The sequence below is a fragment of the Ovis canadensis genome, chromosome 4 (assembly GCF_042477335.2).
Source record: "Ovis canadensis isolate MfBH-ARS-UI-01 breed Bighorn chromosome 4, ARS-UI_OviCan_v2, whole genome shotgun sequence".
NCBI classification, from domain to species: Eukaryota; Metazoa; Chordata; class Mammalia; order Artiodactyla; family Bovidae; genus Ovis; species Ovis canadensis.
The window spans coordinates 134,769,789-134,784,808 of record NC_091248.1 but is presented as its reverse complement, the minus strand read 5'-3'; the positions used below and the strand labels follow the sequence as shown (position 1 = coordinate 134,784,808).

Sequence of the window (15,020 nt, the reverse complement as noted above, 5' to 3'; positions counted from 1 at the left end):
AGGGGCAGTCGAGGGAGCCCGACTCACAGATGTCACAGAGGGACTGGCAGAGGAGGGTCCTCACGTGCAAAATAGAAGGACAGTCAACAAAGGCGCTAAGCAAAGGCACTGTGAGCTCAAATCAAGCATGTCCATGACCCCAGTGAACACTTAGGAACCGCAGTTTGGGGACCCCAAACCCCACTATAAGAAGGAGTCACCAGTCCTCCAGCAGGAAGGAATCGGATACACTGTCGCAGAACATGGTTCTGATTTCCTTAGTCCTTGCCGCAAAGGAGCTTCAGCCAGTTACGCAGGTAACCGTTCAGGAGGGAAGGGCCAACAACACACATGCTTCAGACTGGGGAAGGTGGCAGTCCAACTTGACGGACTGCCTGCTGCTTCTTGAACGAGCCTTGGTAGTTTGTATCTTTTAAGAAGTTGGTCTATTTAGCCTAATTGTCAAATTTATCAGCATAGAGATGTTTATAGTAGTCCCTTATTTTCCTTTTAATGTCTTTAGGTTCTTTAGTAATATCCTTTTATTAAGTTTTGATGATGATGATGTGTGTCTTTTCTTATTATTTCTGGAGCAGTCGGCTGGAGGTTTATCTATTGCAGTGACCTTTTGCAAGTATAAGCTTTTGAGTTCAGTGATTTTCTGTATTGTTCTTGTTTTCAATATTACTCATTTTTGTTTTCATGTTTTTGCTTTGTCTTCCTTTGTGTTTAATGTTTTCTTTTCCTAGATGAATTATTTTCTATTTTTCTAATGAAATATTAAATATATATATAGATATTTAATGCTAGAAAATTTCCCTCTAGCAATCACCTTCGCCAGATCCCATAAGTTTTTACATGTCTTATTTTTATTTTCATTTAGTTCAAAATATTTTCTAATTAACAGGTTAATTAAGCTTAGCTTATTGAACTGTATTCTAGTATTTTTAGGTTGCTTCTTCTATCAGGAACTGAGAGAGGTACTTGAAAACTTCCCAATATTATTACAGGTCTCAGGGCTTTTCCTTTTGTAGCTCTGTATAGTTTTTCCTCATATATTTGGATCTGTGTTATTTGCGGCATTCATATTTGTAATTACTAGAATGAACCAGTGAACCATATTTTTGCATAAGAAGTCTAGGTCTTCCCCAGTGGTTCTGTGGTAAGGAATCCACCTGCCAGTCTGGAAACATGCACTCCATCCCGGATCCAGGAAAATCCCACATGCTGCAGAGCAGCTACGCCCATTCGCCACAGGTACTGAACCTGCGCTCTCAGCCCAGGAGCCGCAGCTCCCGCAACTCGTGGGCCTGGAGCCCCGTGCTCTGCTGCAAGGGGACCCGCCGCAGGAGGAGCCCGAGCACTGCAGGGAAGCGCAGCCACCTCACCGCTGCTAGAGAAAAAGCTGTGCAGCAACCAAGGCCCAGCAGAGCCAGAGAGAAGAGATGGGCGAGCAAAGGAAGTGGGTGAAAGAGAAGTCCATCTCTGTCTCAAGCAACCAAGGCCCAGCAGAGCCAGAGTGAAGGAAAGAGCGAGCAAATAAAGTGGTTTAAAGAGAAGTCCATCTCTGCATCTCAAGTGACACATTTTCCCGTAGAGTCTGCATTGATATACAGCTACATAATCTTCTTTTTGGTTTAGGTTCGCATCAAATTCTTTCCCATCCTGTTACTTTCAACCTGTATTATCTTTACATTTTGTATATGTCTCTTGGAAGAAGCATGTAAGTTTGGGATTTTAACTTTATTTTATAATTAAATATTTGTTCTATTTACATGTAATGTAATTATTGATATATTTTATTTGAACTCTGCCAACTTATTAATTGCTTTCAACTTGTCGCATATGATTTATATTCTTCTTTTTCTCTATTCATGTTTCATAAGATTATTTTTTTGTTCTTTTCTTTTATCCTTTTAACTATTAGTAATTATAGATTCTATAACTATTCTCTTTCTGATTATACTTGAGACTACCACCATCATCTTTTAGTTAGAAAATTCAAATTTAAATTAGTATATTTCCTCTGAAAGTTAGAAGGAACTTTGAATAATTTTACTTCATTTGCCACCTCACAATCATATGTTGCTCATATCATATATATTTTTTGAACCTCTCCATACATTATTGCTGCTGTTGTTATTTTTAAAATCACCTTTATGCAGATTTACCAGACATATACACTCTTATTCACTCTCCTTTATTCTTCCCTGAAGCTCTAAGATGCTATTATCTAGTATCACTATATTTCTACTTAAAATATTTAAACAGACTCTAAATATTTCCTTTAGAGAATTAGCTCTTCTTGTAAAAAAAAAATCTCTCAAATTTGTTTGTCAAAGAAGTTTTAATATTTAAATTTCTTTATTATTAAATAATATTTTACTGAATATAAAATTTCAGCTTGGTATTTTTATTTCTTTTCACGTTTAGCAATAACATCCTATTTTGTTCTGGACTTTTTCTTCCTGAGATAAAGCATCTCCTCATTATCGTTCCATTTGACGTCGTCTCAGTAGTTGGCTGCTTGAAAGATGTTTCGCTGTTGCTCTGCTTATTGCTACCAACCCACCTCGCGTCATCCCCCTGACACATGTGTGCTCAGCCGTCTGACCCCAAGGACCGAAGCTGGCCAGGCTCTTCTGTCTATGAAATTTTCCCAGCAAGAATACTGGAGAGTTTCTTCTTAACATTAGTTTAGACAGGTTTTGCTAAAATATATGTAAATGTGATTTTGTTTGGAATTTATAGTGAATCAAATTTAACATTTAATGTCCTTTAACATATTTTGTTAAAATATGTTTAACACAGAGTTTTGCCAAGAGAATGGATTGGTCATAGCAAACACCTTCCAACAACACAAGAGAAGACTCTGCACATGGACATCACCAAATGGTCAACACCGAAATCAGGTTGATTATACTTTTTGCAGCCAAAGATGGAGAAGCTCTATACAGTCAGCAAAAACAAGACAAGGAGCTGATTTGCTCAAATCATGAACTCCTTATTGCCAAAGTCAGACTTAAATTGAAGAAAGTAGGGAAAACCACTCAGAGAAGGCAATGGCTACCCACTCCAGTACTCTTGCCTGGAAAATCCATGGATGGGGAGCCTGCTGGGCTGCAGTCCATGGGGTCGCTAAGAGTTGGATATGACTGAGCGACTTCACTTTTGCTTTTTACTTTCATGCATTGGAGAAGGAAATGGCAACCCACTCCAGTGTTCTTGCCTGGAGAATCCCAGAGACGGGGAAGCCTGGTGTGCTGCTGCCTCTGGGGTCGCACAGAGTTGGACATGACTGAAGCGACTTAGCAGCAGCAGCAGCAGGGAAAACCACTAGACCATTCAGCATGACCTAAATCAAATCCCTTACAAATATACCGTGGAAGTGAAAAATAGATTTAAGCAACTAGGTCTGGTAGACAGACTGCCTGATGAACTATGGATGGAGGTTTACAACATTGTACAGGAGACAGGGATCAAGACCATCCCCAAGCAAAAGAAATGCAAAAAAGCAAAATGGCTGTCTGAGGAGGCCTTACAAATAGCTGTGAAAAGAAGGGAAGTGAAAAGCAAAGGAGAAAAGGAAACATATACCCATTTGAATGCAGAGTTCCAATGAATAGCAAGGAGAGATAAGAAAGCCTTCCTTAGTGATCAGTGCAAAAAAATAGAGGGAAACAATAGAATGGGAAAGACTAGAGATCTTTTTGAGAAAATTAGAGATACCAAGGGAACACTTCATGCAAAGATGGGCACAATAAAGGACAGAAATAGTATGGACCTAACAGAAATAAAAGATATTAATAAGAGGTGGCAAGAATACACAGAAGAACTATACAAAAGAAGATCTTCATGACCCAAATAATCACAATGGTGTGATTACTCACCTAGAGCCAGACATCCTGGAATGTGAAGTCAAGTGGGCCTTAGAAAGTCACTACGAACAAAGCTAATGGAGGTGATGGAATTCCAGCTGACCTATTTCAAATCCTAAAAGATGCTGTGAAAGTGCAGCACTCAATATGCCAGCAAATTTGGGGAGCTCAGTAGTGACCACAGGACTGGAAAGTGTCAGTTTTCATTCCCATCCCAAAGAAAGGCAATGCCAAAGAATGCTCAGACTACCACATAATTGCACTCATCTCACATGCTAGTAAAGTAATGCTCAAAATTCTCCAAGCTAGGCTTCAACAATACGTGAACCATGAACTTCCAGATGTTCAAGCTGGTTAGAAAAGGCAGAGGAACCAAAGATCAAATTCCCAACATCTGCTGGATCATGGAAAAAGCAAGAGAGTTCCAGAAAAACATCTATTTCTGCTTAATTGACTATGCCAAAGCCTTTGACTGTGTGGGTCACAAGAAACTGGGGAAAATTCTGAGAGAAATGGGAACACCAGACCACCTGACCTGCCTCTTGAGAAATCTGTATGCAGATCAGGAAGCAGCAGTTAGAACTGGACATGGAACAGCAGGCTGGTTTCAAATAGGAAAAGGAGTATGTCAAGGCTGTATATTGTCACCCTGCTTATTTAACTTATATGCAGAGTACATCACGAGAAACCCTGGACTGGAAGAAACACAAGCTAGAATCAAGATTGCCGGGAGAAATATCAATCACCTCAGATATGCAGATGACACCACCCTTATGGCAGAAAGTGAAGAGGAACTAAAAAGCCTCTTGATGAAAGTAAAAGAGGAGAGTGAAAAAGATCATGGCATCTGGGAATTTCATGGGAAATAGATGGGGAAACAGGGGAAATGGATGGGGAAACAGTGAAAACAGTGCCAGACTTTATTTTTTTGAGCTCCAAAATCACTGCAGATGGTGACTGCAGCCATGAAATTAAAAGATGCTTACTCCTTGGAAGGAAAGTTATGACCAACCTAGATAGCATATTGAAAAGCAGAGGTATTACTTTGCCAACAAAGGTCCATCTAGTCAGTTCAGTTCAGTTCAGTCGCTCAGTCGTGTCCGACTCTTTGCGACCCCATGAATCGCAGCACTCCAGGCCGCCCTGTCCATCACCATCTCCCGGAGTTCACTCAGACTCACATCCATCGAGTCCGTGAAGCCATCCAGCCATCTCATCCTCGGTCGTCCCCTTCTCCTCCTGCCCCCAATTCCTCCCAGCATCAGAGTCTTTTCCAATGAGTCAACTCTTCACATGAGGTGCCCAAAGTACTGGAGTTTCAGCTTTAGCATCATTCCTTCCAAAGAACACCCAGGACTGATCTCCTTTAGGATGGACTGGTTGGATCTCCTTGTAGTCCAAGGGACTCTCAAGAGTCTTCTCCAACACCACAGTTCAAAAGCATCAATTCTTTGGTGCTCAGCCTTCTTCACAGTCCAACTCTCACATCCATACATGACCACAGGAGAAACCATAGCCTTGACTAGATGGACCTTAGTGGGCAAAGTAATGTCTTTGCTTTTGATCATACTATCTAGGTTGGTCATAACTTTTCTTCCAAGCAGTAAGCGTCTTTTAATTTCATGGCTGCAGTCACCATCTGCAGTGATTTTGGAGCCCAAAAAAATAAAGTCTGACACTGTTTCTACTGTTTCCCCATCTATTTCCCATGAAGTGATGGGACTGGATGCCATAATCTTTGTTTTCTGAATGTTGAGCTTTAAGCCAACTTTTTCATTCTCCTCTTTCACTTTCATCAAGAGGCTTTTTAGTTCCTCTTCACTTTCTGCCATAAGGGTGGTGTCATCTGCATATCTGAGGTTATTGATATTTCTCCCAGCAATCTTGATTCCAGCGTGTGTTTCTTCCAGTCCGGTGTTTCTCACGATGTATTCTGCATAGAAGTTAATTAAGCAGGGTGACAATATACAGCCTTGACATACTCCTTTTCCTATTTGGAAGCAGTCTGTTGTTCCATGTCCAGTTCTAACTGTTGCTTCCTGACCTGCATACAGATTTCTCAGGAGGCAGGTCAGGTGGTCTGGTATTCCCATCTCTCTCAGAATTTTCCCCAGTTTATTGTGATCCACACAGTCAAAGGCTTTAGCATACTCAATAAAGCAGAAATAGATGTTTTTCTGGAACTCTTGCTTTTTCCATGATCCATCGAATGTTGGCAATTTGATCTCTGGTTCCTCTACCTTTTCTAAAACCAGCTTGAACATCATGGAGTTCACGGTTCATGTACTGCTGAAGCCTGGCTTGGAGAATTTTGAGCACTACTTTACTAGCATGTGAGATGAGTGCAATTGTGCGGTAGTTTGAGCATTATTTTGCATTGCCTTTCTTCCGAGGAGCAGTGGCTACGCAGGCACATGAGGGCCTAGAGGAGCTATCACACGTTGAAGGTCAGGAATGGCAGCATTAAGGAGATACCCCTCATCCAAGGTAAGGAGCAGTGGCTGTGCTTTGCTGGAGCAGCCGTGAAGAGATACCCCACGCCCAAGGTAAGAGAAACCCAAGTAAGACAGTAGGTGTTGCGAGAGGGCATCAGAGGGCAGACACACTGAAACCATAAGCACAGAAAACTAGTCAATCTAATCACACTAGGACCACAGCCTTGTCTCACTCAATGAAACCAAGCTATGCCTGCATGGCAACCCAAGACGGGTGGGTCATGGTGGAGAGGCCTGACAGAATGTGGTCCACTGGAGAAGGGAATGGCAAGCCACTTCAGTATTCTTGCCTTGAGAACCCCATGAACAGTATGAAAAGGCAAAATGATAGGATACCAAAAGAGGAACTCCCCAGGTCATTAGGTGCCCAATATGCTACTGGAGATCAGTGGAGAAATAACTCCAGAAAGAATGAAGGGATGGAGCCAAAGCAAAAACAATACCCAGTTGTGGATGTGACTGGTGATAGAAGCAAGGTCCGATGCTGCAAAGAGCAATACTGCATAGGAACCTGGAATGTCAGGTCCATGAATCAAGGCAAATTGGAAGTGGTCAAACAGGAGATGGCAAGAGTGAACGTCAACATTCTAGGAATCAGCGAACTAAAATGGACTGGAATGGGTGAATTTAACTCAGATGACCATCTAATCAAGGCTATGGTTTTTCCAGTAGTCATGTATGGATGTGAGAGTTGGACTGTGAAGAAAGCTGAGCACCAAAGAATTGATGCTTTTGAACTGTGGTGTTGGAGAAAACTCTTGAGAATCCCTTGGACTGCAAGGAGATCCAACCAGTCCTAAAGGAGATCAGTCCTGGGTGTTCTTTGGAAGGAATGATGCTAAAGCTGAAACTCCAGTACTTTGGCCACCTCATGTGAAGAGTTGACTCATTGGAAAAGACTCTGATGCTGGGAGGGATTGGAGGCAGGAGGAGAAGGGGATGACAGAGGATGAGATGGCTGGATGGCATCACCAACTCAATGGAGGTGAGTTTGAGCAAGCTCCGGGAGATGGTGATGGACAGGGAGGCCTGGCGTGCTGCAGCCCATGGGGTCACAAAGAGTCGGACACGACTGAGCAACTGAACTGAACTGAACTGAACTGAACTCCTTGGAAGAAAAGTTATGACCAACATAGACAGCATATTAAAAAGCAGAGACATTACTTTGCCAACAAAGATTTGACTAGTCAAAGCTGTGGTTTTTCCAGTGGTCATGTATGGATGTGAGAGTTGGACTATAAAGAAAGCTGAGCACTGAAGAATTGGTGCTTTTGAACCATGGTGTCAGAGAAGACTCTTGAGAGTACCTTGCACTTGAAGGAGATCCAACCAGTCCATCCTGAAGGAAATCAGACCTGAATGTTCATTGGAAGGACTGATGCTGAAGCTGAAACTCCGATACTTTGGCCACCTGATGGGAAGAACTGACTCATCTGAAAAGACCCTGATGCTGGGAAAGATTGAGGGCAGGAGGAGAAGGGGACGATAGAGGATGAGATACTTGGATGGCAACACTGACTCGATGGACATGAGTTTGAGTGAACTCCGGGAGTTGGTGATGGACAGGGAGGCCTGGTGTGCTGCAGTCCATGGGGTCACAAAGAGTTGGATACGACTGAGAGACTGAACTAAATTGAGCTGAACATATTTTGGAAATTCTTAGCAATATTTTTTGGATTCTCTTTTTGCTTCCTTCTCTCTCCTCTCTCCTTCCACAATTACAGTCGCAGCCATGCTAGATTTTTATCGTTGTTATTATTTCCTCTGTGACTCTTAATCTTTTTTCTATATTCCATAGTTTTGTTTCTTCATTCTATTTATTTTTTCTAAAATATCTTTCAATTCCACTAATAGTCTCTTTAGCTCTGTTTTTATTATTAATAATCTCATCCATTAATCTCTTCGTTTGGGTTATAGTACTTTTTAGTTCTAGAATTTCCTCTTGGTTATGTCTTATTTCCATTTCTCTGCCAAAATATCCACCTTGTCTTTTATTATTATTTTAATATGAGGTGGCTACTTTAAAGTTGTGTGTCTCTAGTTATCATGTATTATCTCTTTTATTCTTTCAATCACATTATTTTTCTCCTTGAGACAAGATTTTTTTTTTTTGAGACAAGTTTATTTTTTATGGATGTGTACTTTTTATGGGAAAAAAACCCAGAATGCTTAAGGCCTAGGATGAAATCTATCTCGACAGACTTTTTCTTTATTTTTAGCAGTCAGCTAGATTAAGAGCTGTAACAATTCCAGAGCACCTTAATGTATTCCTAAGGACTGAGAGGATTTGAATCTGTCTTCAGCCCTTTTTCTCTCATTTTCTTGGCAGACACTATATTCCAATTTTCACCCCTCTTTCCCTTAAAGGCTCTGCTAAGCTTCAAAGTCTTTCATTTGCCTTTGCCGTCTCAGAATCAGGAAAATGTTCCTATAGAAAAAACATCACTGGATTACCTCCTTTTTCCCAGTCTTGGCCCCATATCTTTGGCTCTCTGAGGCTTTCAAGCAAGTGTTTTTATCTTTGTCCAGGTTTTCTAGTTGTTGTCAGGAGGCTTTTCCTTATTACCTAGCTACCACTAACAAAAGTGGAATTCCGCCAAAACAACTTTTAAATGTAACTTGGGAAACTTCCAAATGTATTGCATTGTGACTGTATTAGTTATAAGATTCTGAATTAGCCACATTGCAGTGTTGAAATAATACAATTTTTGCCCTTTGTGACAGAGACAATCAATATTCATTTGCCCTTTAATTTCCATGAATAGAACGTCTGTCTCTTTGGATGGTTATATGACCACCTAAAATATAACCCAATTTTTCATGTCTTTCTCAGAGGTGGGTGTGCTTGAGTAATGTTTGGTCAACGGGACGTGTGTGTGGATTCCAGGCAGTGTCCTGAAAGGAAAGGACACATAGTTTTCCATCTCTTCTCCCGCGCTGCTGTCTAGACTGGAGAAGCAATGGCTGGGGCTCCTTTCAGCAGCTTAGACCCTGGAGTGACCTTGGCACTGGGAGCCCAGGACCGCACAACAGAATGAGCGGCGCCTGGCCCCGTGTCTCTGCCGGCCGTCGTGCCAACGTTCAGTCGTCCGCTTCTGGACTCCTGGGATGTCGCAGGGCAGTAAAGAGCTGTCTTACTTACTTAAGCCTCTCTCGCTTTCTGTAACTTGTGCCTAAAATGCCCCAGGGAGGTTATCTACATGCATTAATTAAAAGAATACCTAACAAAAGGTGGAACTTGGTGATTACCAAATGAGTGACGTAAATCGTAGGTAATATTAAAATTCACAGGAGGCAATGAGCGGCCTGCGAGTTACTTGAAGTTTTAGTGAGAGATGAAGTATTTCAGCTTCACCTCGAATGAGGGACAGGATTTACACATGCAACAACAGAGGGAATGACCATGAGCAGATTAAAGGCTTATTCACGACCAGGTATCTGACCGAACTGGCAGGACAAGCAGCAGGACTCTAGCTGAGGGCCAGCGGGGGAACGTGGCTGGAGACTCGGTCGGTACGTTGGACAGGCCCTTGAAAACAAGCAAGGTGACTGGATTCTAGTTGCTGAAAACTTACAAAGAATGAATCTGATAAATATTTAATTATTCTGATAATTGAAGTCAGATAATTGAATGGGTAGCCTTTGCCTTCTTCAAGGGATCTTCCCAACCCAGGGATCGAACCCCGGTCTCCCGCACTGCAGGTGGATTCTTTACCAGCTGAGCCACAAGGGAATCCTGAGAACACTGGAGTGGGTAGCCTATCCCTTCTCCAGCGGATCTTCCCAACCCAGGAATAGAACCAGGGCCTCCTGCATTGTGGGCAGATTCTTTACCAGCTGAGCTATCAGGGAAGACCCCACAAAGAATGTAAGTATTTAATAACCCTGATACTTGAAGTCACCCAAGGACTAGTCCCAGCCGCCTGAGTTGCCGCCTGAGTCACCTTAGTCTAGCGTGCTCTGCATGAGCACACTTGTCAAGAGTTTGAGAACTGAGGTGAAGGATTTCCAGATCACGGTGTGGAAAACCACTCAAAAAATCCCTCAGAACTGGAAAACAACAAGAAAAGCAATCAGTGGAATCTTTGCCATTGGGGAGTCAGAAACCAAACCAAAGTGTTTGATGCAGAGGAAAATTATGATGATTTAAACATTTTTTCTACCCTTTCAACAGGTTTTATCATTAAATTGCCAGATGGGAAAAGTATTTGTTACGAAAGTTTGCATTTTTTCCAAGAAGGAAACTTCATCAAGGGAAACCTGGCTTGAGAGATGCAGGCAGAAAATGCTCTGCTTATAAATTTCCCTTTGAAGCATAATCTCCCATTACTAGAGGTAACTGTGAAAATGAGGCCAGAAGAAAGCCAACTCTCCATATAAAATATGCTGAAGCTTTTCCACAGAAAAGTCTCTTGCAGACACTTAAAAAAATGGACTAGGAAAAAGTGGAATGTTTGTTGTCATAAAAAAAATATGGAAAAAGGCTGGTTATGTGCAGAATGGCCTATTTTGGAAACTATCACCACACAGACAATGCTATCATCTCAGCTAATTAGCTTTTCCTCTTTCTCCTCAGTGACTGCCTTGTGGTTATACACACAGACCTGCGGGGTTTGTGTGTCGTGGTGTTTGTGTGAAGGAACAGAACAGACGCAACAGCTATTTTCATGGAATTTTTGACAAGTATACAAAAATATGAAAATGCTCACTTGGGTGATGAAGGGAATGTAATTTTGAACTTTGTTATGAAAAGCACTGCATTTGTAGGTAAACATGAATACCCCATCTTAAATTTACTGTCAACTTTTTCAATAAAGCCAGCCAAACTAACTTGAGACAGAGCCCATTTCCCCCAGAACCCTCCCTTTCTCTTACTCCAGAGTTTAACTGAGCATACAGCTGCCCAGTGAGCCTGTGCACTCAGCTGGGGCTGTTTGAGGGCCGCTGGCTGGTGCAGGCGAGCAGAGGTGATGCAGACACCTGGTCCTGGGGGGCTTCGTCTGCCCCGCCCCGCCCAGCCCCCGGGCAGCTAGTCTCCAAGCCAGGAAGGCTCCAGGCTTCCCCCCTGTCTGAGCCCTGCCTCATTTAACTGCCATTTGTCCTTCCTGGCTCTGAGGCCCTGGGAGCTCAGTGTGTGGTGGGAGCAGGACTCTCCCCACCCCCTCATGGGAGGAGGCCCTGGGCTCAACCCAGAGCCCACCCTCCAAACACTGAAGTCTTTTCCCTGGATACATGGGAGTTTCCAGAGTTATAACGGGGGAGAGCCTGGAGACTGAAATGGAGAGGAGGGCTAAATCAGGCCTAACGCAGTAGAAAATGGCTTCAGTTACTGAACAGTACTAATGTTAGTTATTTTCATAATAATTTTTTTCAGTTGTAAGTACCTGCTATGTTCTACATCAGTGGTCCCCAATATTTTTGGCACCAGGAACTGGCTTTGAGGGAGACAGGTTTTCCACAAACTGGGTTGGTAGGGGTAGTTGCAGGATGGCTCAAGGGCATTGCACTCAGTATGCACTTTATTTCTGTTATTATTACATCAGCTCCAACTCAGATCATCGGGCGTTAGATCCCAGAGGCTGGGGGCCACTGTTCTAGGTCTAATGTTGGACACTGGGTATAAAAAGATGATTTTTGTACAAATCTGCCTCAAAGTAGTGATGAAGATGGTTCATTCCAAGGAAAGAGCGGTTCGAGGAGAGGAGTGACCCGGTCTGTCCCGGGTGGGCTGAGCTCACGGACTCCTCAGGGTGCAGTCCTTAACATACAGGGTTTGAAGGACGAAGAGGTGTTCGCTTGGCAGGCGAGGAACACACTCCTGTTGTGTAAGTTGTGAATCCTGGGCTCAGCCAAGACTGAGGCTCAGAGGAAGGCGGGGTCTTCCCATATGGCACTGAGTTTGGATTTTATCCTGAAGGTGATTAAAGCTGCCGTAGGATTTAAGTGGAGGAGAGGGAGGACAAGAGCTTTGCTTTGGGAAGCACTTCCAGGCGCAGAGTGGGGGATGGTTTAGAACCTGAAACCAGGCAGGGAGCTCTGCTCTCAGAGTCTAGGGAGATGAGAGCCAGGGTCCCTGCGGCAAGGCTGAGACCATGAGGACAGAGAGGCGGGGCTGGCAACACTTGTGCGTGACGGGAGGTGGGGGGGTGAGGTGCAGGCTGGAGTCCTGGTGCCCAGAACGCAGGTGAGGAATCATCCTTGGATGAGTTGGGGCTGAGACATCCCAGGGAGAATCAGAGTAACAGCAGGTGCCAGCTGGTCCCTACAGGCCCCACTCTGCCCTGCATCCTTCAGCGTCACAGCCCTGCCCCATCCGGTGCTCTTACCCCCCTGGTTTCAGGTCAAAACTGAGGCGGGGGATGGGTCCTCGCAGAGCTGCAGCGTGAACACGGGCTCCGAAGCTGGTCTCACCCCTGATCAGCACGCACTTCACCTCTCTGCCAAGCAGCACAGGTTCAGCCTGCCGCCCCGAGAAGTCTGAGCTGCAGTGCAGACTTCAGCATCTCTGAGCTACAAACCGCCACTGAAGTCACAGGGGCCCCAGGTGGATTCCTACATGTTAGGTCCCCTGGAGACCCAGGGACGAGGCGCAGTGCCTCCCCTCAAGTAGCTCAGATCAAGTGGCTTCACTGGGGAAAATGATCTTACGGTAGTTCAGGAAATCCATACACAATTAAAAGGAGCATAGGAAGAAAGAACGTGTAGGGAGCTAACCTAGGGTACGAAGAGGGTTGAGGAGAGAAGCCTGGAAACGTGGACCCTTGAGGAGACCCCAGTAGGGAAGGAATCCCTGGGGTGAGAACCAGCCCAGGAGGAGGGTGAGGCTGAGGCATGAAGGGCAAAGAGCTGCTGCAGAATGTCTGCCCCCCTGCTCATCCGAGTGTGGAAATCTCACCCTCGTTGGGACGGCGTGTGGGGCCGACTAGCCCAGGAGGACAGAGCCTCGTGGTGGGAACGGTGCCTTCCAGAAGGACCCGAGAGCTCCCGGCTCCTGCCTCCACATGAGGACACTGGGAAGATGCCTCTGCCAGCGAGGAAGCGGGTCCTCGCCAGACACGCCAGCGTTCAGACCTGTAAGAAACCAATGTGTGTTGTTCAGCCACCGAGCCCCAGGTTTGCTGTTGCAGCAAGAAAAGGAACCAACGTGGTGGGGAGGGCTCTGGTGCCCCCAGAACAGGCGCCCGCAATGCTGACCACGTCTGAGCATTGCGGAGCCTACAAGGCTGCCTCGGGGGCTTGTTGACTTTGGCAGGGAAACACACATGAAAACCACAGGGAAAACTTTGGAGGGAACACAGGTGTGACAAGGGGGAGAGAAGCTTCGGTTCCTCTGGGAAGCTCTGCTGAGAAGCAGTGAGAAAGGGTAGAAAGCAACCAGGCTGAGAGGACAGTTGAGAGTGTCTTACCCGTGTTTGACTTCCTAGTTATCCCCCGGATGTAAATCATTTGAGCCTGAGGTAACAGCCTGAGGTAACAGTGAAAGAATGCGAAACCAGGAAGGGCAGGGAAGGGGGCCAGCAGGGAGGGGCGGTAAGGGGGAGTCAAGACGCTCGGCTGAGCTCCTGCGCCCCCGCCCGCGACGGTCCTCTGCAAGACCCGCTCATTGGCCGACTTGACATCCTGGGTGTTTACAGCCTCTTGGAGAATTGCAAGAGTGGGAAAATGTGCAAAGCGGAAAAAGCTGTAAAAATTGCTGTCCCTCCAAGTTTGGTGTCCGTGACCTCCTTCAAGTTTACCGTTGCTCATAAGATGGAATGGGTTCACATAGATGCTCAAGAGTAGTTCATGTAGTAATCTGTTTGGGCTGGAAAAATTCAAAAGCAAATGAGGCCTTGGTGAAAATCTTCCTCTTTCAAAACCAAACCAACACTTGCTCTGCGTGTTCCTTAGAGGAAGGAGGCTTGGGCACCCTCTGCAGCAAAGCAGAGCAGAGCAGGGGCAGCGTGGTCGGAAGACGGAGAGGCTGGTGCTGAGGGAACAGCAGGGTCCTGACAACAGCCGGGTCTGGCTGGCCGAGCAGCCCTTGTATTTTATTCAGTTTTCCTCACAGATCTGCGGCTGTCTGTTCTCATTTTATTTCAGCCCGTATGGTTTAGATAGATGAGTTTTGCTTCTCGTCTACATTTCCAGCTAAATGAATTCTATTTTTATCCAAGTGAAAACGTACTGGTGATCAGAGTATGTCTGCTCTAGACGGAGTGCATTGCTGAGAGATTCCTTGGGTGGTCTCACCTTGGAGTCTTCAACTGCTGTCCGGGTAAGAGAGGGGATTCCTACTGAGGGGTCTCTGAGCTGCTCTTCAATCAGGTTTTATGGGTTGTTTCTCTTAAATAACTGGGGAACAAGAGATCCTGTTTTAACAAAACAAAATATTATATTAGGACCACTTGTTTCCTTGATTTTCTGTTAACAATGTCCCTATTTTCTGATTCAGTCCTATAGTAAGTTTTCCTTTCAGAAAAAAAGTGATTTCTGTTTGCTATACAACATTGCGCGTATAGTCAAAGATAACGTATGTGCACTTAAAATTTTCTTAAGAGGATAGATGTCATGTTCTTAAAGTCACTCAGTCATGTCCAACTTATTGTGAGTCCATGGACTATAGCCCACCAGGCTCCTCTGTCCATAGGATTTTCCAGGCAAGAATACTGGAGTGGGTTACCATTTC

At 44.6% G+C, this 15,020-nt stretch overlaps 1 long non-coding RNA gene across 1 annotated transcript; it reads right to left on the bottom strand.

The window, feature by feature from the left end:
* Positions 1-11,853: 11,853 nt before the first annotated feature.
* LOC138439793 (uncharacterized) lies at positions 11,854-13,423 on the bottom strand. The gene is made up of 2 exons (XR_011256808.1): positions 13,248-13,423; positions 11,854-12,789 (listed from the first exon to the last, which is right to left on the bottom strand). It is a non-coding gene; the product is annotated as an uncharacterized lncRNA (long non-coding RNA).
* Between the last annotated feature and the right edge of the window lie 1,597 nt (positions 13,424-15,020).